This window comes from Pipistrellus kuhlii, unplaced genomic scaffold (assembly GCF_014108245.1).
Source record: "Pipistrellus kuhlii isolate mPipKuh1 unplaced genomic scaffold, mPipKuh1.p scaffold_m20_p_50, whole genome shotgun sequence".
Lineage (NCBI taxonomy): Eukaryota > Metazoa > Chordata > Mammalia > Chiroptera > Vespertilionidae > Pipistrellus > Pipistrellus kuhlii.
Window position 1 is genome coordinate 1,006,887 of NW_023425552.1, and position 27,739 is coordinate 1,034,625.

Below are 27,739 nucleotides of genomic sequence, written 5' to 3' on the forward strand. Positions count from 1 at the left end.
AGTGGAGGCGACCTTAGCCTCTCCCTGAACCTGGGCTTCCAGCTCCTGTCACTGGTTACTTGCCTTTTGGGATTTTGCATCTTAGAGCTTAATATCAGGGGGTTGGCTTCTCTTGATAGCTTATGGGAATTTGGTGAGGCCGGGAATCCCTGTAGGAAATGTGGCTTGTGTAAATCTGGATTTGAATATAATGTTCTCCTCTCTCTTTTTTTTTAAAGCTCATTAAAAAAAAATATTTTTTATTGACTTAGAGAGGAAGGGAGGAGAGAACAATAGAAGCATCAATGATAAGAGAGAATCACTGATTGGCTGCCTCCTGCACACCCCTACTGGGGATTGAGCCCGCAATCCAAGCATGTGCCCTTGAGTGGAATGGAACCTGAGACCCTTCAGTCCGCAGGCTGACGCTCTATCCACTGAGCTGAGCCGGGTAGGGCTGAATATAATGTTCTCTTAACTCAACCACATTCAAAGATATCATTAGCAATCATTTATATATGCAGTCAAGGAATTAAAAAAACATTTCCTGACAGGCTGCTGGTGCTAGAGCTGACATGCGTGATTTGGCCACTGCCTGCCTCACGAGTTGGATCCTGACATTCCTAGCCAACACCTCACCCTACACTCCTGGGCATACACAGCCCCAAGCTATGACAGAGGGGTTAACGCAGTGAGCTCTGACGCCAAAATGCTCTATCCCTTATAGATTCTGACACTGGACGAGTGATACCTCCTTTCAGTGCCTCAGTTTCCTTATCTGTATACAGGGATTGTGGTATCGAGGGCTTTTTATGGAGATCAAGTGAGGTAAGAATTTACAGAGAGGAAGAGAGAGGGATAGAGAGTTAGAAACATCATTGAGAGAGAATCATCGATCATCTGCCTCCTGCACACCCCCTACTGGGGATGTGCTTGCAACCAAGGCACATGTCCTTGACCAGAATCGATCCTGGAACCTTTCAGTTTGCAGGCCGATGCTCTATCCACTGAGCCAAACCGGTTTCAAGTGACGTAAGAATTTAAACCTCTAGAATAAAGCCTGACACTTCCTACCCTGTTTCACCGAAAATAAGACAGTGTCTTATATTAAGTTTTGCTCCCAAAGATGTGCTAGGTCTTATTTTCAGGGGATGTCTTATTTTTCCATGAAGAAGAATACGGTACACATTTATTGTTAAATGAAAATAAAGGAAATTTATTACCTGTATACGGAACTGTAGTATGGTAGTTGTCAACACAAACCAGACAAACTGTGAATCCTACAGTATCAAGAATTTACTCATTTATTCAATGACAATCATGTCATCATCTTCTGGAGCATCATCATAACAATCCAATTCCTGAATTTCCTGATGAATTTCTGTGACTCCATTTCTTTCAGAATCAGTGGACCAAATCTCTCATGTTTAGCCTAGGGGGGGTCTTATTTTCAGGGGGGATGCCTTATATTTCACTCAGAAGGAAACCTGTAAGTAGGTCTTATTTTCGGAGGATGTCTTATTTTCGGGGAAACATGGTAGATAATAAAGAGCTAATATGCTAATTAGACCGGACTGCGGAACAATCTTCTAGAATGACTTCCGGAAGGACCAATGGGGGGTGGAGGAGGGTGGGGCCAGGACTCAGCTGGGGCTGTGATGGCTGAGCCCCTTGCACAAATTTCATGCATCCAGCTGAAAACAATTTGGCTCAGTGGATAGAGTGTCGGTCTGTGGACTTAAGGGTACCAGGTTCGATTCCGGTCAAGGGCATGTACATTGGTTGAGGGCACATCCCCAGTGGGTGGTGTGCAGGAGGCAACTGGTCGATGTATCTCTCTCATCGATGTTTCTAGCTCTCTATCCTTCTCCCTTCCTCTCTGTGAAAAATCAATAAAATATATTTTTTTAAAAATTTCATGCATCGGGCCTCTAAGACTAAATAACGGTAATTAATATCAGGGAACGTAGACGTTGAGACAGATAGTGATTCAAACGGGCCCCATCTAGCCTCCTGACTCACCTTCCTCCTTCTCCCTTGCACAATCACTCCCTTAAGCACTAAGTCCTCAGGACAATGAGGTTTAGATAGGGATCAAATCATCTTAGGAGCAAAGCCTTGGGTACACTGACCACACAAACACAGTTTGGTCAAGCTAGAGATACCATCTGAGCCTCAGTCGTGTGTCAGCTCCAGGCCCTGAAAAGCAACAAAACCAAATGGAGCGAGTCCACCGCGCGGGCTGACAGCAGGACTAGGTGCAATGACCAATGACCAATGACTACCCTATCCTATCCCCGAACAACCAGTAGAGACCACAACCCTGAAAGGACGCACTTGAGAAGCTGATGAATATTCCCTGAGACCTCCCCGAAGATTCCTGCCTTTAAAGAAACAGATAAAAATCCTTCAAGGGGCAAAACCGGTGTGACTCAGTGGGTAGAGCGTCGGCCTGTGGACTGAAGAGTCCCAGGTTTGATTCCGGTCAAGGGCACGTACCTTGGTTGTGGGCACATCCCCAGTAGGGAGGCAGCTGATCAATGTTTCTCTCTCGTCGATGTTTCTAACTCTCTATCCCTCTCTCTTCCTCTCTGTAAAAAATCTATGTTAAAATAAAATCCTTAAGGGGAAGGGCCCAGTACACTCACCCTGTGCTCAGCAAGCCAGCCCCTCTCCTCTCCTCTTTCCTTAGTTGCATGTTTTTGCTTCCTTTCTCCAAGGGCCTTTCTTTTGCCTCCGTAACTTGTTTCCTGAGCTCACGCAGCCCAGTAGGCTCACTTCTTCTGCCTCTGTGACTTTCTTTCTAAAGGGCCAAGGCAGCCCCGGCTGGTGTGGCTCAGTGGATAGAGCGTTGGCCTGCGGACTGAAGAGTCCCAGGCTGGATTCCGGTCAAGGGCACATGCCTGCGTTGCGGGCTCAATCCCCAGTGGGGGGCTTGCAGGAGGCATCTGACCAATGATTCTCTCTCATCATGATGTTTCTATCTCTCTATCTCTTTATCCCTCTCCCTTCCTGTCTGTAAGAAATCAATAAAATAGCCAAAACCGGGTTGGCGGTTTGGCTCAGTGGATAGAGCGTCGGCCTGCAGACGGAAAGGTCCCGGGTTCAATTCCAGTCAAGGGCATGTACCTTGGTTGCGGGCACATCCCCGGTGGGGGGGGGGTGAGGTGCAAGAAGCAGCTGATCGATGATTCTCTCTCATCGATGTTTCTAACTCTTTATCCCTCTCTCTTCCTCTCTGTGAAAAATCAATAAAATATATATTTTTTATTTATTTATTTTTTTAAAAAAAATATATTTTATTGATTTTGTACAGAGAGTAAGGGAGAGAGATAGAGAGTTAGAAACATCGATGAGAGAGAGTCATCGATCAGCTGCCTCTTGCACACCCCCTACTGGAGATATGCCCGCAACCAAGGTACATGCCCTTGACCGGAATCGAACCCGGGACCTTTCAGTCCCCAAGCCGACGCTCTATCCATTGAGCCAAACCGGTCCCGGCCAATAAAATATATTTTAAGGAAAAATAAAAGAAAAAGAAATCAATGAAATATATATGGAAAAAAAAAATCACCCAGACTTGTGTTCTGAAATATTTTCTACCTGAAGTCAAGAACGAAGAGCCCACATAACTGCTAACACTTCCACCTCGCAGCCTGGCAACTCTAATTTCTTCTTTTAGACCCTGCTGAAGTGCCATCTTCTTTTCATTTTTTTAATGTGAGTTCCTGTGGGGGAACCCTTCTTTTAAAAAAAAAATATATTTTATTGATTTTCTATAGAGAATAAGGGGGAGTGATAAAGAGCTAGAAACGTCGATGAGAGAGAAACATCGATCAGCTGCCTCCTGCACACCCCCTACTGGGGATGTGCCCACAACCAAGGTACATGCCCTTGACCGGAATCGAACCTGGGACCCTTCAGTCCGCAGACCAACGCTCTACCCACTGAGCCAAACCGGTTTCAGCTTAAGTGCCATCTTCTGTGGGAAGCCCAACCAGACTTCCCCTGGGCAGAGTTATCCTTTCATTTGTTCTACCCCAGTAGTCAGCAAACTCATTCGTCCACAGAGCCACATATCAACAGCACACCGATTGACATTTCTTTGGAGAGCCACATTTATTTAAACTCAAACTTCTACTAGTGCCACTTCTTCAACATAGACTCGCCCAGGCCGTGGTATTTTTTTGTGGAAGAGCCACCCTCCAGGGGCCAAAGAGCCGCATGTGGCTCGCCAGCTGCAGTTTGCCGACCACAGTTCTACCCCTGTAAGTCCTTTATTACATGGAACTTCGATCATGCTCAGTTTTCTGAATCAAATAATAAGACATCAAGGCTTGAGATGATCTGAAAGGAGGATTCTCTCACTCTACGACAGATTCCTGCTTTGAGATTCTTGCTTTGATAAAGGGCAGCTCACTAACCGGTTTGAGTCTGTAACTAGTCACCTAGTAAACTTGAACTGAACTGGTGAGGGAATATTTGTGGGGCGGACTACTTCCCGTGCTGGGCCAGCCTGTTCCAGATCTGTCAACATCCTGCCTTCCAATTTCCACTTCTTTCTAAAAAAAAAATATTTCATTGATTTTTTTTTTTACAGAGAGGAAGAGAGAGGGATAGAGAGTTAGAAACATTGACCAGCTGCCTCTTGCACACCCCCTACTGGGGATGTGCCTAAAACCAAGGTACATGCCCTTGACCGGAATCAAACCCAGGACCTTTCAGTCCCCATGCCAACACTCTATCCACTGAGCCAAACCAGTTTTGGCCCAACTCAGATCAGCCTTACCTCTCACCCTTGGGGCCCCAAAGGCTTCTGGATTTCCCCTAAGCTGCTCTTCCTGCCTAGAGCATTTCTTCAGTCCTCCCTTCTCCCTTTCCAAGTAATTTTTTTTTAATTCAATCTTCATTCTTTTCTCTACCCCCCCAAGCCTTCACTTATCTCCCAAAATGGTGATATTATTCTCCTAGGTCGCCACTTAGCCCCTCATTCTGCCCCAATCACACTTACTACATTTCATTGTAATGATATGTCTCCTTTTCTGCTAAATGGTAGGGTTCTCAAGCCAGGGAATATGCCTGTAAAACTAGCCCTCAGCACAGTCCTGACCCTTAGCTGATGTTTAAAAATGTATTTTATTGATTTTTTACAGAGAGGAAGGGAAAGAGAGAGTTAGAAACATCGATGAGAGAGAGTCATCGATCAGCTGCCTCTTGCACTCCCTTACTGGGGATATGCCTGCAACCAAGGTACATGCCCTTGACCGGAATCGAACCCGGGACCCTTGAGTCTGCAGGCCGACACTCTATCCACTGAGCCCAACCGGTTTCGGCCTTAGCTGATGTTTAGTTACTGTTGTTAAGAGAACTGCTGCTGTAGAACCTAAAACCAACGGAAAACACAAATATTTACCTTATGATTCATTAACAGTAGCAAAATTACAGTGATGAAGTAGCAACGAAAATAATTTTATGGTTGGGGGTCACCACAACATGAGGAACTGTATTAAAGGGTCACAGCATTAAAAAGGTTGAGAACCACTCCCCTAGATGGTTTGGTTCAGTGGATGGAGGGTCAGCCTGTGGACTGAAGGGTCCCAGGCATGATTCCCATCAAGGGCACATTCCTGGGTTGAGGGCTTGATCCCCTATAGTGGGCATGCAAGAAGCAGCTGATCAATGATTCTTTCTTATCATTGCTGTTTCTATCTCTCTCTCCTCTCTGAAATCAATAATAAAAATATATATACTTTTTAAATCCACCCTAGATCTTGAAGACTTAGTATGAAAAAGGGAATGTAAAGAGCTATTGATCCTAGCTACACTAATAAAAGAGAAACATGCAAATTAACCATCACTTGATATACCCACAAGCCATGCCCACCAGCCAATCAGAAGTGAGTATGCAAAATAACTCAACCAATATGGCCACCAGCCACGAGCTGGAGCAAGCAGGAGGCTTGGGTTGCCCCCAGCAATGGAGGAAGCCAAGTTTCCTGCCCTGACCTGCCTTGGCCTCTGCTCAAGACTACAAAGTTTCAATTATAGAAGATAAATAAATTCTAGATACTTGCTTCCAGCTGTCCCTGGCCTCTAATCAAGGAGGCACTGGGGGGAAAAAAAGAAAAAGAAAAAGAAAAAGAAAAAAGGGAGGGGCTGGGATCTTGCGTCTCAGGGGTGGGGGTGGGACGATCAGGCCAGGATGGGACGGCAAGAGCCGTTGGGGGTAAGTAGACCAGCAGGCGGCCCAGTTGGGGGTGATCAGGACAGCAGGGGGGCATTTTGGAGTGAGCAGGACAGCAAGGGGGCAGTTGGGGGTATGCAGGCCAGTGGGGAGGAGAAGAGGGTGCACTCATATTTTTTCTAATGAATTTCTTTTCAATGTGCACGAATTCATGACCTGGGCCGCTAGTGGATTATAAGTTGAAATAATACTTGGATACCCTGAGTTAAAGAAAACAAAATATAGTAGCTTCAATGCCACCTGCCTCTTTTCTCTGTTTTCACTATGACTAATAGAGCATTTGCAATGCTTTTTTGTAGGCGTATAGAGGTTAATGTGCAAGCAGAGCTGGGCCAGGTGGCTACTTCCTCTCTGCTCAGATCTGCTCTTTCAGTCCCTCCCTGGTCAACTAGGTGCCCTTGAACCCTGGCATTTTCTCCATGGCCGTTGGTGTGATCTGTGGGGGCAGGACTTCGGTGTGGCAATAGGGTCTGCCCCCTGTGCCCTGGTCCTGTTTGTCCAGTTGCTCTCCACAGCTCTCAGTTTCTGTCTCTGGCCCTCGCCCGGGACCTGACCATAACACTGCCCAGTTCCCTTTGGCCTTGTGCCTTGGTTTTGGTTTTCTCTGTGTTCACTGAAGATGGCAGTTTGGCAAGAAGAGATGAGCTCTGTTCCTTTTTAAAAACATATTTAGTTGATTTTTTACAGGGAGGGAGAGAGGGAGAGGGATAGAGAGTTAGAAACATAGATGAGAGAGAACCATCGATCAGTTGCCCCTTGCACACCTCCTACTGGGGATGTGCCCGCAACCACGGTACATGCCCTTGCCTGGAATCGAACCTGGGACCTTTCAGTCCGTAGGCTGATGCTCTATCCCAGGGGTCCTCAAACTTTTTAAAGTGGGGGCCAGATCACGGTCCCTCAGAGAGCTGGAGGGCTGGACTATATGAACTACTAATTCCTACTGTAACACCTCGGCTGCGCTCACTGCCCCAAAAACCTGGCGGGCCGGATCAGACTCCTCTGCGGGCCGCATGTGGCCCGCGGGCCGTAGTTTGAAGACCCCTGCACGGTATCCCCTGAGCCAAACTGATTTCGGCTTCTTCTCTTCTCTGCCATGTGCCATCTGCTCAGACACTACTGTGACCCCTGAGACACTACTTCAGCAATGATCAGGTCCCCTGGCAAGTCCAGCAGTCCCCTTCCTGTCCCCATTCTTCTTGACGTCACCCCTGTAAGCTTCAGCGCTCACCGCCTTTCCATGCTTCTCTCCTGCTGTAGCTCCCATCCCACCGGAAATGATCAGCCGGGCAGACACACCAGTATTCCCATAAGTGCCCTGGCACTGAAGAATCCCTGGCGACCTCATCTCCTCCCTCCAGACACTGGCTATACCCTTTCTAAAATGGTATCTCGCCCTAACCGGTGTGGCTCAGTGGATAGAGCATCCACCTGCGGACTCAAGGATCCCAGGTTCAATTCCGGTCAAGGGCATGTACCACAGTTTCCGGCGCATCCCCAGTAGGGGGTGTGCAGGAGGCGGCTGATCAATGTCTCTCTCCCATCGATGTTTCTAACCCTCTATCCCTCTCCCTTCCTCTCTGTAAAAATAAATAAATCAATAAACAGTATTTAAAAATAAAAATAAAATGGTGTCTTATCGACCAGCTGGCACAATTCAGTGGTGGAGCGTCGACCTATGAACTAGGAGGTCATGGTTCAATTCCTGGTCAGGACACCCGCGTGGGTTGTGGGCTGAATCCCTAGTGTGGGGCCTGCAGGGGGCAGTTGACCAATGACTATCTCTCTCATTGATGTTTCTCTCTCTCTCTCTCCCTCTCCCTTATTTTGATTGATTGAAATCAATGAAACTATATTTTTTAAAAATGGTAAGTCACGCCGAAACCGGTTTGGCTCAGTGGATAGAGCGTCGGCCTGCGGACTGAAAGGTCCCAGGTTCGATTCCGGTCAAGGGCATGTACCTTGGTTGCGGGCATATCCCCGGTAGGGGTGTGCAAGAGGCAGCTGATGGATGATTCTCTCTCATCGATGTTTCTAACTTTCTATCCCTCTCTCTTCCTCTCTGTAAAAAATCAATAAAAATATATTTAAAAAAAAATGGTAAGTCACAACTTCTCTCTCCTCAGACCTCCCACCAGGCACCACTCCTCGCCCCAGCCCTCCCCTCCCCCTCGGCGACATTCTTTCTCCCTTGCCTGTGGTTACTTCAGAGCCAGCACCTGCAGCCACACCATGTTCTGCTCCTCCCCTCCAGCTCGCAAGCGGAAGTGGCTTCCTAGCTCCCGCCAAGCCCTCCACCTTTCCCCCCAAACCCTCCCTCCTGCCAGCGGGGGCACCTTTATGGAAAAGGACAGATCGTCAGCGATGTGTCTCTCTGCCTCTCCCACTCCACTCCACCCTCCCTGTCGGCATTTAAGATCCCTTCCATCTTTTTTTTTTTTTTTTTTTTTTTTAAACCTATACCTTCGCCGAGACCGGTTTGGCTCAATGGATAGAGCGTCGGCTTGGGGACTGAAGGGTCCCGGGTTCGATTCCGGTCAAGGGCATGTACCTTGGGTGCAGGCACATCTCCAGTAGGGGGTGTGCAGGAGGCAGCTGACCAACGTTTCTCTCTCATCGATGTTTCTAACTCTCTATCTCTCTCCCTTCCTCTCTGTACAAAATCAATAAAATATATTTTTAAAAAAAACCTGTACCTTCCTCTCTGTAGAAAATCAATTTTATATATACATATACATATATATACATATATATACGTATATATGTATATATATATATATAGAGAGAGAGAGAGAGAGAGAGAGAGAGAGAAATATATTTTATTGATTTTTTTACAGAGAGGAAGAGAGAGAGATAGCCAAAAACATCAATGAGAGGGAAACATCGATCAGCTGCCTCTTGCACACCCCCTACTGGGGATGTGCCCGCAACCAAGGTACAAGGTTTGACTGGAATCGAACCTGGGACCTTTAGTCCGCAGACAGATGCTCTATCCACTGAGCCAAAGCGGTTTTGGCAATAAAATATATTTTAAAAAATAAAAATAAAAATGGGTCCTGACCAGCCAACAGTGCTTGCTTGCCTGTCGAGACATCCACAAAGGCACACGTCCTTTTGCCAGTCTGGAAAGCGACGCTGCTCCACGCTCCTCTCCCTGCCAGACCACAGAAGAATGGCTAGTACCTCCCGATCAAGATGTGACCGAGCTCCCAGGTGAGGATTGCTGGCCCCCTGCATTCAGCCCAGCCCAGTGGCTGGACCCCAGAGGACAGCACCACCGAGGTCCCATATAAACCTGTACCTGCAGCATCAGGAACTTGTGTGAGTAATGAAGTGCCGTGTGGTTTGCAATTGCATATGTTTCATGTGGTGTCATTCCTCTAGCAGTTCATTGAGTCATTTTGCATACACTTAAAATTGAAATTAAAGCCGTGGCCGGCCAAAACCGGTTTGGCTCAGTGGATAGAGTGTCAGCCTGTGGACTGAAGGGTCCCAGGTTCGATTCCGGTCAAGGGCATGTACCTGGGTTGCAGGCACATCCCCAGTAGGAGGTGTGCAAGAGGCAGCTGATCGATGTTTCTCTCTCATCGACGTTTTTAACTCTCTATCCCTCTCCCCTCCTCTCTGTAAAAAAAAATCAATAAAATAGCCGAGACCAGTTTGGCTCAATGGATAAAGCGTCGGCTTGGGGACTGAAGGGTCCTGGGTTCGATTCCGGTCAAGGGCATGTACCTTGGTTGCGGGCATATCCCCAGTAGGGGGTGTGCAAGAGGCAGCTGATCAATGTCTCTCTCTCTCTCATCGATGTTTCTAGCTTTCTATCCCTCTCTCTTCCTCTCTGTAAAAAAATCAATAAAATATATTTAAAAAAAAATTGAAATGGCCGGGACTGGTTTGGCTCAGTGGATAGAGCGTCGGCCTGCGGACTGAAAGGTCCCGGGTTCGATTCCGGGCAGGGGCATGTACCTTGGTTGCGGGCACATCCCCGGTGGAGGGTGTGCAAGAGGCAGCTGATCGTTGATTCTCTCTCATCGATGTTTCTAACTCTATCCCCCTCTCTTCCTCTCTGTAAAAAATCAATAAAATATATTTAAAAAAAAAATTGAAATGAAAACTTCTGGTCTTTTCTGTCCTAGGCCTGCCCTTGGTCCTGCTTGTGTAGAGTAGTCTCTTTGTTAGCAACAACTTGAACATCTCAACACCTGCCTGGTTCAAGTTTATCTCAAGGGACACCTTAGATAAACACCCCAGGTCCTTTCCCCAGATCTACCTGGGACACCACCAAAAATTCTGGTTGCCTCCCTTCCCTACCCCCCCCTCCCACCCCCCCGCAAAAATAAAATTGGGAGAGAGACAGATAATGCGCTCTTGACCACCATGCCATACTGTACTCTATGCCTCACTACATGGTGCTTGTTTTCAGCACTCAGCACAGTGGTTTGCCTTGCATACACTTGGAGATCAATAACTGTGCTTGGATGAATGAGCATATATTGTCACCGTGGTCCAGGTTTTTCTTTTCTCACTTAGGATAACCCACAATTAATGAGTTCTTAAAAAGTGCGTGGGGCCCACCTGGTGTGACTCAGTGGTTGAGTATCAACCTGTGAATGAGGAAGGCAGGGTTTGATCCCCGGTCAGGGCACAGGCCTGGGTTGCAGGCTCGATCCCCACTGTGGGGCATGCAGGAGGCAGCCGATCCATGATTCTCTCTCATCTTTGACGTTTTTCTCTCTCTCTCTCTCTCTCTCTCCCTCTCCCTTCCTCTCTGAAAACCAATAAAAAATAAATATTTTTTTTAAAAAATGCATGGGCTTGTGTTTATTTATGTCTAGCTTTCTGAAAGAAGGTATTTTCACAGGAGTCTGTGTCCAAAAAGTAACTTCTGGATTCATTCATTTTTCTGTCTCCAGTTTCGTTTTTACCCACCTCCTCCCCATTACATCCTGTACATTGCCATAGTTGGCTAGGTTGTTAATATGTTGTTTTAATTCTGGGACTGGTAGGGACAAAGAACTTCTCTTCACCTAAAAAATCTTGACTGCCTCCCTGGCTGACTGCATCCAAGATAAAAAGCAGCCAAAACCGGTTTGGCTCAGTGGATGGAGCGTCGGCCTGCGGACTGAAGGGTCCCGGGTTCGATTCGAGTCAAGGGCATGGACCTTGGTTGCGGGCACATCCCCAGTGGGGGGTGTGCAGGAGGCAGCTGATCGATGTTTCTCTCTCATTGATGTTTCTGACTCTCTATCCCTCTCAATTCCTCTCTGTAAAAAAATCAATAAAATATACTTAAAAAAAAAAAGAATAGTACCTCTTAAAAAAAAAAAAAAAGATAAAAAGCAAACACTTTGCCTGACAGCCAGCACGTTTGATAATCAAGCCACAGCATATTGTACCACCACCCATTTTCCTCCTGTTCCAGCCAAACTGGTCTTATAATTTCCAAACATCTGTTCTCACCCACCTCTCAGTAGTTCGCTCAGTAACGTGTGATTGCATTCCTGATCTAGGCCAGGCTGAGAACACAAAGATGAATAACACAGTTTTGTTTTTATTTTTTAAAAATATATATTTCATTGATTTTTTTTTTTTTTTTTTACAGAGAGGAAAAGAGAGGGATAGAGAGTTAGAAACATCGATGAGAGAGAAACATCGACCAGCGGCCTCTTGCACACCCCCTACTGGGGATGTGCCCGCAACCAAGGTACATGCCCTTGACCCGGAATCGAACCTGGGACCCTTGAGCCCGCAGACCGACCCTCTACCACTGAGCCAAACCGGTTTCGGCAATAACACAGTTCTCACCCTGGAGAAACATCAATCCGATTTGGGAGAGAGGTGTGAAAACAAACCCCCCAAATAGAGGAGGACAAGCTATTTGTGGCAGTTATTCCCGCCTCGAGGTCGCATGGAGCCGAGAGCAAAGGAGACTTCCTCTCTCTGAGTGAAATGCCTCCATAATAAGCACGCGGTCATTTTGTAACCAGGGGGGAAGTCACATCAGGTGACCATTACCCTAAATCCAGTTCTGACCACCTGCGTTTCAAGGGGGAAAAGCCATCACTGTCAAAGAATGAGCAAAGTGAATAAGGAAAGAACCACCAACCAATAGAAAAAGGGGAAAAAGTGCCGAAGCCAGTTTGGCTCAGTGGTAGAGCGTTGGCCTGCAGATTGAAAGGTCCCAGGTTCGATTTTGGTCAGGGGCAGGCACATCCCCCCGGGCTAGGGAGTGTGCAAGAGGCAGCTGGTCGATGTTTCTCTCTCTCATCGACGTTTCTGGCTCTTTACCTCTCTCCCTTCCTCTCTGTAAAAAAATCAATAAAATATATTTTAAAAAAAGAAAAAAGAAAAAGGGGCAAAAGTTATAAATAGACATTTCCCAGAAGATAAAAACATTAAACAAAATATACTTTTTATTGATATTTTACAGAGAGGAAAGGAGAGAAATAGTTAGAAACATTGATGAGAAACACTGATCAGCCATCTCCTGCACACTCCCCATTGGGGATGTGCCCGCAACCAAGCTTTATGCCCTTCTCCGGAATTGAACCTGGGACCCTTTTATTTATTTACTTATTTAAATATATTTTATTGATATATATATATTTTTATTTTATTTTATTTTTACAGAGAGGAAGAGAGAGGGACAGAGAGTTAGAAACATCGATGAGAGAGAATCATCCATCAGCTGCCTCATGCACACTCCCTACGGGGTATGTGCCTGAAATCAAGGTACATACCCTTGACCGGAATCGAACCTGGGACCCTTGAGTCCGCAGGCCGAAGCTCTATCCACTGAGCCACAGCGCTTAGGGCTGGGGCGTTGACCTCTTGGCTCGCATCTCCTATTGGTTGAGGGCTAACTCTCTTTACCTTCAGGCTGACCTGGGAGAGGGCTGAGAAGGCACTTGTGGCTTTCAAGAAGGCAGACAGATGGCGAGGGCCAAGGCTTAGCACTTACAGTGGAAATGGTCAGGGCTCCCATGAAATCGGACACTGCAGATTCAGCCAATTTCAGAGGTGGCCCCACGGGAAGAACACAATGTACCCGCGGCGGGGGACAAGGTAAGATTAGCATATTCTACACTGACGAAGTCTACAGCAGATATAATAAATAAAACTCAACCACGTATAATAAGCCTGAGATAAATCTGAGTGTCATTGCATGAATAGTCCATGAGAAGTCCCAGGATAATATGTGGGAAGTGATACCCTTTTTATTTATTTATTTATTTAAAAAAATATATATTTTATTGATTTTTTACAGAGAGGAAGAGAGAGGGATAGAGAGCCAGAAACATCTATCAGCTGCCTCTTGCACATCCCCCACTGGGGATGTGCCCTCAACCAAGGTACATGCCCTTGACCGGAATCGAACCTGGGACCTTTCAGTCCGCAGACCGCCGCTCTACCACTGAGCCAAACCGGTCTCGGCCTTTTTTTTTTTTTTAAAAAAAGCAAACAAATCTTTTTTTAATTTTAAAAAATTTTAATTTTATTTTATTGGTTTTTAGAGAAAGAGGAAGAGAGAGAAATAGAGATTGAAACATTGATGAGAGCCAAAACCGGTTTGGCTCAGTGGATAGAGCGTTGGCCTGTGGACTGGAAGATCCCAGGTTTGATTCCGGTCAAGGGCATGTACCTTGGTTGTGGGCACATCCCCAGTGGGGGGTGTGCAGTAGACAGCTGATCGATGTTTCTCTCTCCTCAACGTTTCTGACTCTCTATCCCTCTCCCTTCCTCTCTGTAAAAAATCAATAAAATATATATTAAAAAAAACAAAAAACATTGATGAGAGAGAAACATCGACCAGCTGCCTCTTGCACAACCCCTACCAGGGATGTGCCCGCAACCAATGTACATGCCCTTGACCGGAATCAAACCTGGGACCTTTCAGTCCGCAGACTGACGCTCTACCACTGAGCCAAACCGGTTTCGGCGAAATGGTACTCTTCTAATGAAAATTAATAATATGTGTTTTGGAAATATATGTGCATGTCTATATACACACACATATACTTTTGTATATATGTAAATATATGTAAATATATGTACAAAATCAATAAAATATATATTAAAAAATTATAAAAAAGGAAAAAAAAAGAAAAAAAAGAAATCCTAAAAATGAATAAGAAAAAGATAAACAACCAATAGAAAAATGGGCAGAAAGATATGAATAGATATTTCAAAAAAGAAGAAATATATATCACTAATAAATATACATAAACACATTCAACTTCAACATTATTTTTTATTTTATTTTTATTTATTTATTTATTTAAATATATTTTATTGATTTTTCACAGAGAGGAAGAGAGAGGGACAGAGAGCTAGAAAAATCAATGAGAGAGAATCATTGACCAGCTGCCTCCTGCACACCCCCTACTGGTGATGTGCCTGCAACCAAGATACATGCCCTTGACCGGAATCGAACCCAGGACCTTTCAGTCCCCAGGCCGACGCTCTATCCACTGAGCCAAACCGGTTCCGGCTTTATTTTATTTTTAAAATATATATTTTTTGATTTCAGAGAAGGGGGAGGGAGAGATAGAAACATCAATGATGGGAGAGAATCATTGGTTGGCTGCCCCCTGCTCACCCCCTACTAGAGATCAAGCTTGCAACTGGGCATGTGCCCTTACTAGGAATTGAACCATGACCTCCTGGTTCATAGGTCAACACTCAACCACTGAGCCACACCAGCCACATTCAAATATTTATTATTATTAATATTATTATTATTATTTCTAAACATTTTCATTGATTTTTTTTACGGAGAGGAAGGGAGAGAGTCAGAGAGTTAGAAACATCGATCAGCTGCCTCCTGCACACCCCTCACTAGGGATGTGCCCGCAACCAAGGTACATGCTCTTGACTGGACTCGAACCTAGGACCCTTCAGTCACAGGCTGACACTCTATCACTGAGCCAAGCCAGTCAGGGCATCCTTATTATTTTTAATGAAATATTTTTAACAGCAAGAAAACTGTAAGTACAAGCTTAAGCACTGGGTAGGGGGGAAAGAGGGGAAATGTGTACTTGTCAATTTTAATGTTCAGGGTGAATGGTGAGTTACAAAAGAGGGCCACACAGGAACCAACGAATTGAGGGTCCTAGCCCACGATCCTGTGGCCTTGAGGTCTAAGAGATAAGATTACTTGGCACAATAAAGACATTCAGGGCTAGGAAGATGTGCTGACAACACAAAGGAAGAAGCTGGAGGATGCTTCCTTATTCCCGGTAAGGTCAGGGACCAGAGAAGTGATGACAGTTAATTGCGTAGAAGAATATGGAGAGGATTGCCAAGTGGGAGGAGCAGAGGGTGTGGCCATCCCATTCCGGGAGGAAAGGTACTGAAATGAAGGACAGGGTGGCCTGATCCATGGACTACAGATAATCAGTGTCGGTAGCAAAGGAGAATGAGATCAGGAGGCAAATGATGGACTCCAAAGATAAAAGGTAGACACTGCAAGGAAACCAGAGCGCTGGAGGACTTTATTTAAAAAAATTTTTTTTTTTTTATTTTTAAATATATTTTATTGATTTTTTTTTACAGAGAGGAAGAGAGAGGAATAGAGAGTTAGAAACATCGATCAGCTGCCTCTTGCACACCCCCTACTGGGGAATGTGCCCGCAACCAAGGTATATGCCCTTGGCTGGATTTGAGCCTGGGACCCTTGAGTCCAGAGGCCGACGCTCTATCCACTGAGCCGAACCAGCTAGCGCACAAAATTCACTCTTTTAAAGTGCAGGATTCAGTGGTTCTTCATGAAGTTGATGGACTTGTATCTTTTTTTTTCATTTAAAATGTAATTAAGTGTTTTCCAAGTGACCAGTTGTCTGAGTACTCAATGGTAAGTTACGTATACAATGTTGCTCAAGTTGAGTTAGATGCCTAACAAGAGTCTTGTGTTTGATCCCAAACCTGCTGATGACAACTAATATGCCTGGATATAATTAATTTAATCAAAATTTACACAGACTGATGAAACGTAGCGTGAAAAAAAAATCTCAGTTGAATGCTGTGGAAACACTAGCTAAAGACCAGCTGAAAATTACCATCAAACCAAATCTGGGGGAGATGATTACAAAAGATTTTTTTTAAAAAATATATATTTTATTGATTTTGTACAGAGAGAAAGGGAGAGAGATAGAGAGTTAGAAACATCGATGAGAGAGTCATCGATCAGCTGCCTCTTGCACACCCCCTACTGGGGATATGCCCGCAACCAAGGTACATGCCCTTGACCGGAATCGAATCCGGGACCCTTCAGTCCCCAAGCCGACGCTCTATCCATTGAGCCAAACTGGTCCCGGCTGATTACAAAGGATTTTTAAGAATATATTTTTATTGCTGAAGCTGGTTTGGCTTAGTGGTAGAGCGTCGGTCCGCGGACTGAAGGGTCCCAGGTTCGATTCCGGTCAAGGGCATGTGCCTTGGTTGCGGGCACATCCCCAGTGGGGGGTGTGCGGGAGGCAGCAGATGGATGATTCTCTCTCATCGATGTTTCTAATTCTCTGTCCCTGTCTCTTTCTCTCTATAAAAAATCAATAAAATATATTTTAAAAATATTTTTATTGATTTAGAGAGAAAGGGAGAGGGAGAGATAGAAACATCATTGATGAGAAAGTCATTGATTGGCTGCCTCCTGCACACCTCACACTGGGGACAGAGCCCACAGCCTACAATCCAGGGAAGTGTCCTGACTGGGAATTGAACTGTGACCTAGGTCGACGCTCAACCACTCAACCATACCGGCTGCGCTTTTCTTTCTTTCTTTCTTTCTTTTTCTTTCTTTTCTTTTTTTTTTTTTTTAAACAAGGAGCCTCTATTTATATTGCTTTGCAAGAAGCTTTAAGTCCTCAGTTAACCTTAAAGAAACACTTGGATAACATTGGAAACACATCGTGGATATGACTTAGGTAGCAAAGAGAGCTCAAGAACTCTAATCAAGCCGAAACCGGTTTGGCTCAGTGGATAGAGCGTGGGCCTGTGGACTGGAAGGTCCCAAGTTCGACTCCGGCCAAGGGCATGTATCTTGGTTACGGACGCATCCCCAGTAGGGGGTGTGCAAGAGGCAGCTGATGGATGATTCTCTCTCATCGATGTTTCTAACTCACTATCCCTCTCCCTTCCTCTCTGTAAAAAAATCAATAAAATATATTTTAAAAAAATAAAAAATAAAAAGCTTATTGGTCATCATCCAAGCCTCATTCTTCTGTTAGCTTTATGGTAATAGAAGTTGATATTCTCATCTTTTCATTGGTTCCAAACGTATAAGAAAGAGATGCTGTTCATTGTTTCTGTGGATAAGATGGTCTCTAGGTACTGTCACAATCAAGACACATTATTTACCCCCCTTTTTAAAAAAATATATTTTATGAAAATGGAACTCCCATTTGACCCAGTAATCCCACTTCTAGGAATATATCCCAAGAAACTAGAAATACCAATCAGAAAGGATATATACACCCCTATGTTCATAGCAGCACAATCTACAATAGCTAGAATCTGGAAACAGCCTAGATGCCTGTCAGCAGATGATTGGATCCAAAAACTATGGTACATCTACACAATGGAATACTATGCTGCCATAAAAAAGAAGGAATTCTCATCATTTGCAGCAACCTGGATAGAACTAGAGAACATCATGCTGAGTGAAATAAGCCAGTCAATGAAAGAGAAATACCACATGGCCTCACTCATTTATGGATATTAAAAAACATTATAAACTGACAAACCAAAAGATAGATATAAAGACAGTAAAGCAACAAGCAGACTGTAAAATTACAGCAGGGAGAGTAGGAAGATCTGGGGGAGATAAGAGATCAACCAAAGGACTTGTATACATGCATATAAGTACAACCAATGGACACAAAACTCTGGGGAGGGAGGGTATTTTTGGGAGGGGGGGGCAATGTTAAAATATGTACACAGATAATAATTTAATAAATAAAAAAATAGAAAAAAAATTAAAAAAAAGAATCTCATAATTGCTGGGACTTTAAAGAAAACTCAGTCAAAAATAAATAAATAAATAAATAAATAAATAAAAAACAAACAAACAAAAAATATATATATATTATTGATTTTTTTACAGAGAGGAAGAGAGAGGGATAGAGAGTTAGAAACATCGACGAGAGAGAATCATCGATCAGCTGCTTCTTGCACACCCTCTACCGGGGATGTGCCCGCAACCAAGGTTCATGCCCTTGACCGGAATCAAGCCCGGGACCTTTCAATCCGCAAGCCGACGCTCTATCCACTGAACCACACCGGTTTCGGCTATTTTCCCCTTTTATCTCAGTCCGTGATTCTGTTCATTCAAACTAAAAGCTGCCTCTGGTTTGTAGGCAGTAGTGTAGCCTTGTACGAAGTCAAATCTCTATCTCAAGCTAGACAAAGGAAACACACACACACACACACACACACACACACACACACTATGGCTCCTGAGGAATACAGATATCAGGAAGTATTTACTGTGAAGGGAAGAGGAACCTAAACATTGCTCCCGTCAACCCTTCCATCCCCTCTCCCACCGCATCCTGAGAGTCTTACTTGTCCTGATTTCTGGAACAGGCAAACACAGCGAACTTAAGATCACAGTCTGTGCGGCCAGCTAAATGAGACCTAGCCAACACCGAAAAAATTCCTCTACTAGTCTTTTAGTGGGTCATACAATCAACGTAATAGGTCTTGACCAGGGTTTAAAAATAAATAAAGCTGCCGAAACCGATTTGGCTCAGTGGTAGAGCGTCCGTCTGCGGACTGAAGGGTCCCGGGTTCGATTCCAGTCAAGGGCATGTACCTTGGTTGCGGGCATATCCCCAGTGGGGTTGTGTAAGAGGCAGCTGGTCAATGTTTCTCTCTCCTCAACGTTTCTAGCTCTCTATCTCTCTCTCTTCCTCTCTGTAAAAAATCAATAAAATATATTAAAAAAAATAAAAAAATGAATAAAGCTGAAACTATTAGCACGCAATGAGTGTATAGAAGTGGAAACAAAATTGTACATTGTAAGTATATTTGGTTTATTGCATGTCAAGCATACCTCGAGAAAGCAATGAAAACACCTAAAAAAAAAAATCCATCTTAAAATAAAGATGAAGCAGGAAAAAACAAAACACATTAGCATGCAGTACATAAAATAAGGGTAATATTTCAGGAAGCTTCTTTTTCAGAGGTGTGTGTATCTTGGCGCGTGTGTATATACATTTTGGGTTGAGAATTGGAATGTGTTTCTTCTTATGGGGGGAGGGGCACAGTCACAAAAGCTTGCAGAGAATATTATTTACTAGTAACTATAAGAAAGGGAATCCAGCCGAAACTGGTTTGGCTCAGTGGATAGAGTGTCACCTGAGGACTGAAAGGTCCCAGGTTCGATTCCAGTCAAGGGCATGTACCTTGGTTGCGGGTACATCCCCAGTGGGAGGTGTGCAGGAGGCAGCTGATCGATGTTTCTCTCTCATCAATGTTTCTAGCTCTCTATCTCTCTTCCTTCCTCTCTGTAAAAAAAATCAATAAAATATATTTAAAAATAAAAGAAAAGAAAGAAAATCCAGCCATTTCAAATACCATGGTTAGATCTTGAGGGCATTATGCTAAGTGAAATAAATCAGGCAGAAAAAAGACAAACACTGTATGATTGCACTTGCATATGGACTCTTAAAAAAGCATTACTCACCCAGCTGGCATGGCTCAGTGTTTGAGTGTCTACCTAGAAACAAGGAGGTCACGGTTTGATTCCCGGCCAGGGCACATGCCCGGGTTGTGGGCTTGATGAAGCCCATCAATGATTCTCTCTCATTGTTGATGTTTCTATCGTTCTTCCTCTCTGAAAAATGTATATTTATATATTTTTAAAGCAGCCCTAGCTGGTGTGGCTCAGTGGATAGAGTGTCGTCGGCAGGTGGACTGAACAGTCCCGGGGTTCGATTCTGGTCCAGGGCACATGCCCAAGTTGTGAGCTTGCTCCCCAGTAGGGGGCGTGCAGGAGGCAGCCGATCAATGGTTCTCTCTCATCACTGATGTTTCTATCTCTCTCTCCCTCTTCCTTCTCTGAAATCAATAAAAATATATTTAAAAAAAAATAAAAACTGCAAAACTCATAGAAAGTTGTGAAAAAAAAGTTTGCAAAGCACTGGTTTGAAGTGGACATTTCTTCATTTTTGTTCTTTGCTAATTTGCTCTGAAACTGCTGCCTTTTGAATAGAACCTGTCATTAACAAGGAGAAGGGCTAATTCTCACTCAGTAAACAGCTGGGATGCAAAAACTATTGCTTCTCCCTCATTGCTCTAAGCCACATGTGTCAAACACAAGGACCGCGGGCCAAATCCGTCCCGCCAGGCCTTGCAATGTGGCCCGCACCGCGCTGTCATCACTGCACTCTGCTGCGTTTCCATCACAATGACAGTTTAAGACTGTTCAGTAAAGCATTCGGCCCGCGATTTAGGCTGGATTTTAGATTTTGGCCCCTTCTCTGATTGAGTCCGACACCCCTACTCTAAGCCCATGGTCGGCAAACTGTGGCTCACGAACCACATGCAGCTCTTTGGCCCCTTGAGTGTGGCTCTTCCACAAAATACCGCGGCCTGGGCGAGTCTGTTTTGAAGAAGTAGCATTAGAAGTTTACGTTTAAAAAATGTCGCTCTCCAAAGAAATGTCAATCGTCGTCCTGTTGATATTTGGCTCTGTGGACTAATGAGTTTGCCGACCACTGCTGTAAGCCCACCAAATGCCCAAGTATCGCCCTAACCAGTTTGGCTCAGTGGATAGAGTTGTCGGTCTGCGGACTGAAAGGTCCCGGGTTTGATTCTGGACAAGGGCATGGACCTTGGTTGCGGGCACATCCCCGGTAGGAGGTGTGCAGGAGGCAGTTGATGTTTCTCTCCCTCTCCCTGCCTCTCCGTAAAAAAATCAATCAAAATGCATTTTAAAAATGCCCAAGTATCATTAAGCTAGAAGGGCAGTGGTCCTTCCTGGCTAGCCATAACCCTAGCTTACCTCTCCGCCTGACTCACTTACTCTTCTCCCCTAGGAATCCTGAGCTCCAATCGAACTGACTGCTTGGTGTTCCCATAACACTCCTTCCGGTTCTCTTTCTGTGTCCTTGCTTGCACTGTTCCTTTGGCCTCCTCAGCTAGCCTGTCGCTGCTTGCCAGTCCCCATTTGTCCTTCAAACACCCACTCCCAATTTCCTTGCTGGAGTCCTAATATCTTTCTTTTGAATTCCATAAATATCTTTCATAACAATAGCTTTAATAATATATTTAAGAATACCCTTGCCCTGGCTGATTTGGCTCAGTGGATAGAGCGTCAGCTTGTGGACTGAAGGGTCCCGGGCCCTGTTTTCACATCGATATTTCTCTCCGTCTTTTCCTCTCTCTTCTACTCTCTCTAAGAATCAATGGGAAAAAAATCATCCATGAAAAAATATCCTCTGGTGAGGCTTAAAAAACAAAACACCAAAGGGGGAAAAAAAAAAAAAAGAATACAATTTTTCCTGACATGGAGAAACATTAATGTAGTAGAGAGAAAAAAAATACAGAAGTCTCAGAAGAAAAAAATCCCATTTTTTAAGTGTCTGCATAGTACATAGATGTATACTTATATATAACATGGTGATGTCATTTAAAAATATTTTATTGATTTCAGAGAGGAAGGGAAAGGGAGAGATAGAAACATCAATGATGAGGGCTCCACAGCGGGGATGGAGCCCGTAACCCTGGCATGTTTCCTGATCAGGAATTGAAGTGTGACCTCTTGGTTCATAGGTTGATGCTCAACCCCTGAGTCATGCCCACTTCGCTATGTCGTCTTAATCGGACTTTTTTTTTTTTTTAATGTATATTTTATTGATTTTTCACAGAGAGAAAGGGAGAGGGATAGAGAGCTAGAAACATTGATAAGAGAGAATCATCGACCAGCTGCCTCCTGCACAACCCCCACCGGGGATGTGCCCGCAACCAAGGTACATGTCCTTGACTGGAATCGAACCTAGGACCTTTCAGTCCGCAGGCCGATGCTCTATCCACTGAGCCAAACCAGTTTCGGCTTAATTGGACTTTTAATGGCTACAAACAAACTATCATTCATTTAACAGTCACAGAACATTGGGCATTTTGCTTGTTTTTCACATCTGGTACTGCATCTTGGAGGAGCATAGAGGGAACAGTATCTGGAGTACAAGGGACAAATTTGCTGAAAGAGCCTGACTTGGTCAATGACCATTAGGAGAAATGTAAGTCCCCCTCAAGGAATCTTTGGAGATATTTTAGAAATGCTGGTTTCCCACTTCAAGTGAAATGGGAGTGTGAACCAATTGCATTTTTTAAAAAATATATTTTATTGATTTTGCACAGAGAGGAAGGGAGGACAGAGAGCTAGAAACATCGATGAGAGAGAAACATCGACCAGCTGCCTCCTGCACACCCCACCACTGGGGATGTGCCCGCAACCAAGGTCCATGCCCTTGACAGGAATCGAACCTGGGACCTTTCAATCCGCAGGCCCACGCTCTATCTACTGAGCCAAACCGATTTCGGCCCAATTGCATTTTTTTTTTTTTTTTAAAGCCTGCAATGGGGGTATGTGCCCTTGACCAGAATGGAACCTGCGACTCTTCATTCGCAGGCCGATGCCAGGGCAACTGCACTTGTTTTAAAGGACGGTAACCCCAGCAGAGGCCCACAGATGACTTGGGACTTGTGGAAGGGGTCACTCGGGGCAGCTGATCCATGGACTCAGGGAGCGGAGACGGGCCCACTTTTACGCATCCTTTAAATCTTCTAGCAGATTGCCTTTTCCCACCCCTATCTCTGGCTCCATTAATCACCTTCTCTCTTCTCTCCCCCCCTCTCCTCCCCAGCTCCTCCTCAAATGGAAACAAAACAAAACAAAACAAAACACAACACCTGTCCCTTTTCCTGTCACTGCCCCTGGAGCCACCCAGCATCCCTCCTCTTTGATTCTCTCTCCCCCTCCTTCTCGCCTCCTCCAAATTTGGGAAGAGCCCTAGCTGGCTTGGATCAGTGGATAGAGCATCAGCCTGTGGACCCAAGGGTCCCAGGTTCGATTCCGGCCAAGGGCACATGCCTTGATCCCCACTAGGCCGGCGTGCAGGAGGCAGCCAATCCATGATTCTTTCTCATCACGGATGTTTCTATCTCTCTCTTCCCTTCCTCTCTAAAATCAATAAAGAAATATATTTGGCCCTGACTGGTTTGGCTCAGTGGATAGAGGGTAGTCCTGCGGACTGAAAGGTCCCAGGTTCCATTCCGGTCAAGGGCATGTACCTTGGTTGTGGGCACATCCCCAGGAGGGGGGAGGGGTGCAAGAGGCAGCTGACCGATGTTTCTCTCATAGATTTTCTAACTCTGTGTCCCTCTTCCTTCCTCTGTAAAAACTAAATAAAATATATTAAAAAAAGAAATATATTTTAAAACAAAACCATCACCAAATAAATAAATAATAATAAAAAAACACAAAACAAAACAGTATAAACTTGGGGAGAGCATCACCCCGTGACTGCCCAGCTGGCCTCAGCAGCTCGCCCTCCTTGCAAGCGGGCCTCTTCTCCCGGCCCCACGCCCCGCACCTCGACCCGCTGCCACCTCGGCGGGCGCCGCGCGGCGCGAACCGGGGGCGCCGGGTGCTCCGGGCGCCGCGCCCGTCCCCGCGCTGCCCTGTCACCCCGCACGGCCAACGCTCCTGGGGGACCCAGACCCGAACCGGCGGTCCCGCCGCCGCCCCTCCGCGGGGCCCGTGTCTCTTGGTCCCCGAGGCAGTCGGGTCGCGCCCCGACCCTCCAGGCTCGCGAGAGCCCGAAGCCCCGCGGAGCCCCGCTTCCGGTCAGCGCCGCCCCGGCCCCTGAGGCGCGCGCGGCCCCCTAGCGGGCTACGCGGCCCCGGCGGAGGCCTCGGGCCTGCCCCGCGGCGCCTCACGGGACGGACGAGGCCCAGGCGGCGGGGAGCCGGGCCGGGCGCCGGAGGAGGGGCCCTGGGCCGCGTCCGGGGTCCGGGGTCCGGCCCCCGCTCGCCGCCGTGGGGCCCGCGCCGCGCCGCCGGCTTCGGGCGGGAGGAGCCGGGAGGAGGCGGAGGCGGAGGCCCGGCCGGGCAGCCCCCTCCGCCGCGCCGCGCTGGCCGGTGCCCAGGTCCGAGGAGTCGCCTTCCGCCCGCGCCCCGCCCGCGGCCCCAGCCGGGCCCCGCCAGCCCGGCCCCGCCAGCCGGGCTCCCGCCCCCGCTCCGCCCCCGGAGCCGCGGCCCCGCCCGCCGCCGCCGCCGCCATGTTGGGGCTCCCGCAGCCGGCGCCGCCGCGGACGCGCGCGGCCGAGCCCGGGGCCTGTCGCCGCCGCCGCCGCCAGGTAAGCGCCACCCGCGGGCCGGGAGGGCGGAGGTCGGGCCCGGGGGCCGGGGTCGGGGCCGCCGCCGCCGAGGTGGCCGGAGCGCGGGCCGGGCCGGGGGGGAGGGGGAGCGGGGCCGGGGGAGCGCGCGCCCGCGGTGGGGGCCCTGCAGCCTCGGACCCTGCGCGCCGCACCGGGCGCCGCCGTTGCCCGGCCTCCGCCTCCGGCCCGCCTGCCGCCCGCGGGACACGCCGCCGCCGCCGCCGCCCTCCCCGCGCCGAACAGGGGCCGCCCCGGCCGCAGCCCCGCGGCCCCCGCCTGGGCGCCGCTAACGGGGCACTTTCCCCGCCGCCGGGACGCCTGTCAGCCGCCGTCCCCGCCGCCCGGGAGGAGCTGGCGCCGTCGGGGGGAGGCGGACCCTTTGGGGTGCCCCCTTCCCGCTCCCCCGCCGCCACCGCCCGCCGCCACCGCCCGCCGCCCAAGTTCTGACCCGGGAGGACTCCTCGCGCGCGGACAGGTCCTCCTGCCCCGGAGCGGGGTCCTGGGTGGGGGGTTGGGTGGTTGGGGGGAAAAGGGGAGGACCAGGCCCGTGTGGGTCCGGGTGGAAATGGTCCCCCTGCATCGGCCCTTCCTGCCAACCTGGGGGGGAGGCTCAATGTGACCCGCGGAGGGAGGACGGAGGACGGGAGCGGCCGCCGCCGGACAGATGGCCTCCTGGCCGCGGGTCAGCGCGTGCGGGGGGGAGGGGTCCCGTGCCCCGAGGTGCGCCTGCAAGCCGCGCACCCCGGGGCCGTGGGAGCTGCCCTGGAATTTTTTTTTTTTTTTTTTTTTTACTTTTTTTACTTTATTTTTATTTTATTTTTTTGAGTAGGCCAGAGGTGGCATGCAAAGTCCTGCATTGCAATCATCATCATCATCCCAGCAGGCCCATCCAGGGGTTGCGTGTCTGGCGCGCCCAGGATTCGCGCGGAATCAGGACGGGGCAGGCAGGCAGCAGGGGGAGTGGGGCTCTGGGCTGCAAGATGGTGCGTGGCCCGCCCTGCAGCCTATGCTCAGGCAGAGGGGCCTGCTCCGAGCATCTGCTGGTGTGTGTGTGTGTGTGTGTGTGTGTGTGTGTGTACGTGTGTACGTGTGTACAAGGGAGCAGCACACACAGAGTGTGGCGGAGCAGACAGGATGTGGACAGACAGACAGATGCCTGGCCTGGGAGGTGCTTGGCGGGATCGCAGGGGTCTGTTTCCTCAAACTCTGCAGATCCACGGCACAAGTGAAAGAGGAAGTGATGGGGTGCGTGAACGCACATTCTGACCATTTTCCCATCCTCTTCTCCCCCCCCATCTGCCCTCTCCCGCTGTGGGTCACGGCTTTGATTCATTCGGTCATTTTTTTTTTTTTTTAACTGAGCACTTACTATGTGCCAGGCCCTGGCCCGGGTGTCGGGCATACCGTGGTCCACCAGAAAGGCGCGTTGGAGCTTGGAGCTCCTCGTAGCCTGTGGGGTGGGGGTGGGGGTGGGGGTGTGTGTGTGGGGGAGAGAGGCCCGATCATCAACACAGAATCTCGAAATGACATCCAAACACGTATTTATTTATTCAGAAGCATGTGCCAGGCATTGTTTTCGATGCCGCCGTGAAGCAAGCTAGCAGATATAGCTACTGCCCCCGTGGAACTTTCATTTTCTTGTGGGTGGATGGATGGGGGGGTGGGGAGGAGGGGACAATAAAACGAGATATGTAACAAAAGATAGAGCCCGTTAAAGAAAGAAAAAAAAAAGGGCTAAGTACGAAGGAGAAATGGAAGATAGGGAAAGAGGATCTGAGCTATCGGGTGGGGGTTGAGTTTACATTTGCGGGGCCTGGGAAGGCCTCCCTAGAAGCTGCCTTTTGAGTAAGACTTTGGAGGGGATAAACCTCATCGTTTCAAAATGCGACGTGTGCAAGGAAAAAGAAAAAAGAAAGGGAGTTGTGAGAAAGCAGGAAAGCGGAATGGACCTTGATTTGAGTTGGGGGCTCGGGAAGGAAGTGACGATTAGGCCGAGCCCTGAAGGAGGGCCGGGAGTTAACCATGTGTGGAGCAGCCCTGAGCAGCGCTGAGCGGGGCCAGTTGAGGAAGTGAAAGAGGCCTGTGGGGCTGGAGGGGGAGAAGGAGAGGGGAGATACGTCTGTGGAGAGAGAGGTGGGTGGGATCCCAGAGGGTCCTGGGGTCGGGCCTTCTGAGGATGGCACCCCCCATGTTATTAGGAACCTTTGAAGGGTTTTGGCATCTGTGACATAATGACATTTACATTTTAAAAGGTCTCCGGCATCCGTGTGGGGAATGTCTTTTGCGTTAAAGCAGGTAAGGCAAGGCTGTCAGTGGTGAGTGGCCTGACTACTTGATGGGCTTGGAAAAGTCTCAATCGAGCAGCCTGGGGGAGAGATCTCTTTCCTCAATGAGAGGCTGGTTTGCCCAGCTTTTGGGAATTAGCATTCATGGCGCCGCATGCTAGGTGGGGCAATCAACTTTAGAGACTTTTAGGAACAGTATCCTACTGAATCCTCTCTGCACCCTAACCGGAAGGGGTTGTCCTGCCCCCTGGGCAGATAGAGGCCCAGAGGGGACAGAAAACCATCCCAGAGGGGGTAGACCATTTATCTGAAGCCACCTTTGTAACACAATCTGCTTTCCAACTCAGGTCTGCCTGATTCCAGAGCCAGTGCATCTTGCTTCTACAGCTTGCTAACGGAATCCTCTTGAGCTGTGTGACCTCTCTGTGACTCAGTTTCCCGTTTGGGAAAGCCTCAAGTTTTCCCCAGGTTACCTAAAAATAAAAAGGAGCTATCTCATGCGGATCACATGAACTAATCCGTGTAAACATTGTAAGGAATAGTTCAAGTATTAGTTGTTGCTATTGTTTAAACATCTTATTTTTATTTTATTTTTTTTTGTATAGCAAAGGTGGAGATTTATTGAAGAACAAGTACAGACTCCCACGTGGGGAGGGGGAAAGAGCCCCCTTATTTAAACATTTTATTTTAAAAAAATAAATAATTGATTTTTTTATTTTTTGATTTTTTACTAAGAGGAAGGGAGGGGGATAGAGAGTTAGAAACATCGATGAGAGAGAATCATCGACCAGCTGCTTCCTGCACACCCCCCACTGGGGATGTGCCCACAACCAAGGTACATGCCCTTG

At 47.5% G+C, this 27,739-nt stretch overlaps 1 protein-coding gene across 4 annotated transcripts in view; it reads left to right on the forward strand.

The window, feature by feature from the left end:
• The first annotated feature begins 24,517 nt into the window (after nt 1-24,517).
• Nucleotides 24,518-27,739, forward strand: part of ZNF592 (zinc finger protein 592) — a 45,338-nt gene continuing 42,116 nt past the window's right edge. For 2 of the 4 annotated variants that reach the window (XM_036415631.2, XM_045573493.1), the window contains exon 1: nt 24,520-24,585. The gene's annotated coding sequence lies outside the window, so the exon portion shown is untranslated. Of the gene's footprint in view, nt 24,586-27,739 lie in introns of all 4 variants that reach the window. The other 2 variants (XM_045573494.1, XM_045573492.1) reach the window with 2 other exon arrangements.